This window comes from Symphalangus syndactylus, chromosome 21 (genome assembly GCF_028878055.3).
Source record: "Symphalangus syndactylus isolate Jambi chromosome 21, NHGRI_mSymSyn1-v2.1_pri, whole genome shotgun sequence".
NCBI classification, from domain to species: Eukaryota; Metazoa; Chordata; class Mammalia; order Primates; family Hylobatidae; genus Symphalangus; species Symphalangus syndactylus.
The window spans coordinates 68,337,340-68,343,322 of record NC_072443.2 but is presented as its reverse complement, the minus strand read 5'-3'; the positions used below and the strand labels follow the sequence as shown (position 1 = coordinate 68,343,322).

Here is a 5,983-nt window from a genome sequence, read left to right as displayed (position 1 = left end):
AACGATTCTTCAAATTTGGGGGCAAAATGGAGATCATTGAGCCTAACTCATAAGGTTGCTATATGTATGAAATGAAATAATGCATATAGTTGAGCACAATTTCTAGTATATAGAAAGCACTATCTAAATGTAAGTGCTGTTGCTGCTGCTATTGTTGTTATAAGTACTATTATTGAATTTAATAACTCAAAAGAGCTAACTCTGCATAGAGAGATGTGCAGAATGCACAACAAAAAGACTGTAAAAAATAAAGATGTATGAATTAATAGGAAGAATTGGCAATCATGGCTAGAATTAACATAGACAATGTGGAGATGTTTAAGAATTTTTATTCCAAGAAAAGGGCTTTAAGATACAAGATATCTACAGAATTGTTACAGTTTAAATTAGACATAATTACAGAAGATAATTTTAATTTGATGCAAAATATGACAAGTTAACACAAGTCTGTATGTGAATTTGAAAAGTATACGACTTTTATGGCTTTTTAAAATTTTATTCATTGAATAATTCCTAAATGCCAGGCAATGCCCTTCTCCGTGGCTGACAGCCTCACCAACTTGAGTTGATAATGAGACTCAAATATAATGCAAATTGCCTGATATTGTCGCCTTCACCAATTCAACAATCATCCCAATCCTGGGACTCTGAAATATTAATAAAAGATAATAAAGGACTCCAACATGCCTTACAGTTGGAAAAGAAATGAAAAAATGTCATGCCTTCTCTGTGAATGCTTTGAAATGAAAAATCAAATGATAGGTGGGAGAGAGACACAGGACCAACAACTGACAGACTGTGGAATATTTTCAGAAGTTTCCTATTACTCCAGATCTATTGCTGATAATTTTAAAAAGACAATATTGTCAATTTCATTTAATCATGTGTCACTGTACATATGGGAATATCTAGGTACGTAGTGTGGTTGCCTTACTATACTATATTGGTATCCACTTGAGAATTCTTGGCTCTTGATTTTTTTTTTTTTTTTTTTTTTTTTTTTTTGAGATGGAGTCTCGCTCTTTCACCCAGGCTGGAGTGCAGTGGCGCGATCTCGGCTCACTGCAGGCTCCGCCCCCTGGGGTTCACGCCATTCTCCTGCCTCAGCCTCCCGCGTAGCTGGGACTACAGGCACCCGCCACCTCGCCCAGCTAATTTTTTGTATTTTTAGTAGAGACGGGGTTTCACCGTGTTAGCCAGGATGGTCTCGATCTCCTGACCTTGTGATCTGCCCGCCTCGGCCTCCCAAAGTGCTGGGATTACAGGCGTGAGCCACCGCGCCCAGCCTTGGCTCTTGATTTTTATGTGAAAACATAGACCCAGTGTTTTCAATTTGATTCTTTAGCATGTCATCAGGAAGCCTTGATACTTTGCGATAAACTGCCAAAATACCATACTGCACTTATATGTACACAAAGGAATAATGTATTATTTAATATTGTTTTTAAAAAGAAAAATATATAGTTACCATGGTATTGGAATGAGCAACAATTGAAATCCTGCTGTTCACTGAGTAAAATGCCCTGCTTCACTGCATAATAAATAGCAAACCCTCATTGTTTGTCATCTTGTAGCTCATTGTCCTGATAATTTCTCAAGTGGAAGTAAATTAATCCATCCCCCCTTCAAAGGAGATAGTAGGCAGGAATAGAAAGAGCAGTGGATTTGAAGTTAAAAGAGCCTAATCTAATCCACTTGCCAGATATGTGAACTTGAGTAAGGCGTAGTTTTTGAATCTGCAAAATAGAAGTAAAACCAAAGATCCTGCCTGCCTCCCTGTGAGACTCATGTTGAGAATCAAATGTGATTGCACATATGGACTGTTTTGTAAAATAGGAAGCATGGTACAAAGGTAAAATACTATTGGGTGGGGCAAGGGACATCTAAATTGTCTGTCACTAGGGTGCGGACATGTCTGAGCATGTCTACTGGATGTTGGATCAATCCGCCCAGGAGTCTATTTGCATAAGAGACATAGTGTCTGCTTGAATAGAAGTTATAATAAGAGAGGACTGTGTCAGGCATGCCACTCTGGAGCCCGCAAAATTAAAAATATTTATATTTAGTCACTTGAGAAAATAAATAATTTTGAAACCACCAGCAACAGCTCTCATTAGATTTATCTTCTGGCCACCTTTTGGCCTCATGTATTAGTCTCATAGAAGGAGGGCAGGGGAAGGAGCTCTAAGGAAAAACTAGTACAACATGTAAGATATTAGGGTAGAAGCAGCAACTCTTAGAGACTATGTATAGAAAGTAAAACTGTAAATGTGGAGAGGCATTTTTCTCATGTGTTGCAATGGAACATCATTCAGCTTTGACAACTCAGATGTTCTAGTTTATCATTGACACGGTGGTACCTGGCAGAACACATATTCCCAGGTTATTACAAAGAATCTTGGCAAGCATCTGTGCAAGACCCTGGCAGATGCCAAATCTATCTGATGTAGTGCAGTTCCCACGTAGGGAGGCTACGCATCTCACAGTGACCTCTGCTTTAGTAGAATAGCCCTGACACCCAGGTTCAGGCTATCTGTAGCTATGTCTCTGCTATATGGATCTGCCTTTTCTTATTGAAATCTATTATTTGAGGTAGACATCTGATCCAGGCAAAGAAAATAAGGTTTGCTTATGTTACATTTTAAATTAATCTAATTCAAATTTTTTAGTAAAGATGTTGTAGGAAAATACAGGTTCTTGTCACACAATCAGAATAGATCAGGCTCATGGACACACAGGAGAGTGAGAAAAACGGAATTTATTGGGCAAAAAAAGGAAAAGAGAAAAACTCTGAGCAGAGTGAGAGGGAAGCCTGTGAACTGGCTCCTGCCCCACCACACAGGAACTCAAGAGGCTGGGTTCCCGGCAGGGAGCTTGTGTGGCCCCACCCATCCTCTGAGTGTGCAGGTGGGCATTATTCAGAAAGAATCAGTTGCGAAAGGGTGGACTTCATCTGGGGCCGGCAGTCCAGTCCAGTTTTTTGGCCTTCAGACTGTTTTAGGCTTGAAGTTGAGGTTTTGCAAGGAGTCCTTGGCCTCCTCCTGCATCTATCAAAGACAGAGAGACTGAAAGTCACCAAAGCGTCCTCACGTTAACATCAGGGTTCCAGAGTACAGAGTCATGTTACTAAATTTCTTGGGACATGTCCAATTGTTCAGTTATTCTCTTGGTTCTCAGTACAATGCTGGCATTCTTCTAATACAAATTCCATTTTAAATAATGTTTAAATTTTGTCTAATCAAAAGAAGTTTAACTAATACCTGTGGGAAGAGGACTTTACAGGTAATTAGACATTGACATGGCAAGTCAAAGGAAAAGTCAGTGTAATATGAATCACTTATGATCACAATATCTGTCACTTAACAGCCTGTAGCCATATCTTTAAATGTAGTACACTATGATGGTTAATTTTATGTCAACTTGGCTGGGCCACATTGCCCAGATATTTGGTCAAACATTATCCTGGATGTTTCTTTGAAGGCGTTTTTTGGATGAGATTTACATTCATATCAGTGGACTCTGAGTAAGGCAGATTGCCCTCCGTGATGGAGGCACAATGGTGGGCCTTATCCAATCAGTTGAAAGCCTTAATAGAACAAAGACTGCCCTCCCCTGAATTAGAAGGAATTCTTCCATCACACTGCCTGTGACCTCAGACTTCAACTCTTCCCTGGTCTCTAGCCAGCTCACTCCTCCTCCTGGAGATTTTTAACTTGCACCTCTACAATCCTTTGAGCCAATTCCTTAGAATAAAATCTTTCTCTCTCTCTCTCCTTTTCTCTCTCTCTCTCTCTCTCTCTGTGTGTGTGTGTGTGTGTGTGTGTTTGTGTGTGTGTGTGTGTGTGTTTACTCTCTCTCTCTCTGTCTCTTGGTTTGTTGGTTTTTTTCTCTGGAGAGCCCTGAATAATACATACATTGTTAGCTAACTAGTTGGCAGAGTTATCCAGCACCTCCAAAATATCAGTTCTCAGCCTCTTTGTTGTAAGTTTGGTGAGGATCAACAGGCAACAAAGAAGTCAGAATATTAAAAAATAAATAGTAGATTTTATAAAACCCTCAGGCTCTCTTATCTATACTGCAGACTGGGATGTGAACTCTTCATGAGTGAGTGTACACCTATATGCATTGCCAATTTCTATAGTAACAAATTTCCAGAAATGTATTGGCTTCATGTTACTGCTCAGGAGACCAGAATTCTAAAATTTTTCTGCAAGGCTGTGTTTCTTCTGGAATCTCTAGGGAAGAATCTGTTACTTGTCTTTCCAGCTTCTAGAGGCCTCCTCCATTCACTGGCTCATGGCCCCTTCCTGGTGTCATTCTGACATTTACTTCTGTCATCACATCTTCTTTTTCGACTCTGATCCCCTTGCCTCCTTCTTATAAGGCCCCTCTGTGATCATATTGAACCCACATCAGTAACCCAGGGTAAGCTCCCTATCTCAAGATCCTTAACTTCCTCACATCTCCAAAGTCCCTCTGTTAGAGGCGTTTAAACCAGAGCAACTCCATCTTGAATGGGAGCTGGGTAAAATAAGGCCGAGACCTACTGGGCTGCATTTCCAGACAGTTAAGGCATTCTAAGTCAAAGGATGAGATAGGAGGTCGGCACAATATCCAGGTCATAAGACCTTGCTGATAAAACAGTTTGTAAAGAAACCAGCTAAAACCCACCAAAACCAAGATGGTGACAAGAGTAACCTCTGGTCATCCTCGCTGCTACACTCCCATCAGCGCTATGACAGTTTACAAATGCCATGGAAACCTTAGGAAATTACCCTATGTGGTGCTCGCTTCGGCAGCACATATTCTAAAATTGGAACGATACAGAGAAGATTAGCATGGCCCCTGCGCAAGGATGACACGCAAATTCGTGAAGCGTTCCATATTTTTCAATGTTAAAAAAAAAAAAAAAAAGGAAATTACCCTATGTGGTCTAAAAAAAGGGGGGGCATGAGTAATCCACCCCTTGTTTAGCATATCATCAAGAAATAACCATAAAAACGGGCAACTAGCAGCCCTCAGTGCTGCTCTGCCATTCTTTTATTCCTTTATTTTCCTAATAAACTTACTTTCATTTTACTCTATGGACTCGCCCTGAATTCTTTCTTGCATAAGATCCAAGAACCCTCTTTTGGAGTCTGAATTAGGACCCCTTTCCTTCAACACCTATGCCATGCAAAGTAACAACCCACATACTGTGGATTAGGATATGGGTTGCCCCCCTTTGAAATATGGGGTCATTTTGCCTGCCACAATGCCCCACGTAAAAATGTGGTCCTCCATGGGTATTATGGCTCAGAAAAAGATTGAGGAGTACTTTTTTCTGGAAGGCAAGGAAGAGAGAATCCATTAATTTTTTGCCCTATATCATGTTCAAAATTTAGATCCAAAAACTTCCTCTCTCCTAATATAGGATGACAGAAGTAATGAAAAAAAATCAAAAGATAGAAGAAATGTTTCTAAGAGCATAGATTACTGATTACTAAGAATAAGTACATGAACACAAGAGACAGAGCCTCTGTTAATGTGGAAATTAAATTGTTAGTAAAGGGAGAGAAATAATAAACACCATAAATTGGGATACACTTCAAGGGTAGAACTGACAGAATTTGCTGGTAAGTTAGACATGGAGAGTAAGAGGAAGGGAAAGACTATGACTCCAGTCTGACTCAAGCATCTATATGCAAGGCACAGCACCAGGGACTATAAACACCCTGATGACAAGGTGGAGATCAAATCACCCTTCAATAATCAAAGTTTACCAGGGTCTTGCTATGAACAGGAGCAAATCAGCCCATGGCCAATGCATGTTTGAAGAGATGCTTAAACTCACTGCTCATCAGAGGAATGCAAATTAAAATTATGAGACAATTTTTTTCATAAAATTGGAACGAAAATAAATAGTAAAAATTAACAGGATGATGAAGGTGCCTGAAAGGCTATCTCAGTCATTAGCTGTGTTTAAAAAGAGACATCAAATCTT

General features: G+C 39.8%; 1 non-coding gene across 1 annotated transcript; it reads left to right on the top strand.

Moving 5' to 3' along the window:
- The first annotated feature begins 4,783 nt into the window (after positions 1–4,783).
- LOC129471793 (U6 spliceosomal RNA) lies at positions 4,784–4,890 on the top strand. Its single transcript, XR_008653741.1, has one exon. It is a non-coding gene; the product is annotated as a U6 spliceosomal RNA (small nuclear RNA).
- Positions 4,891–5,983: the final 1,093 nt, after the last annotated feature.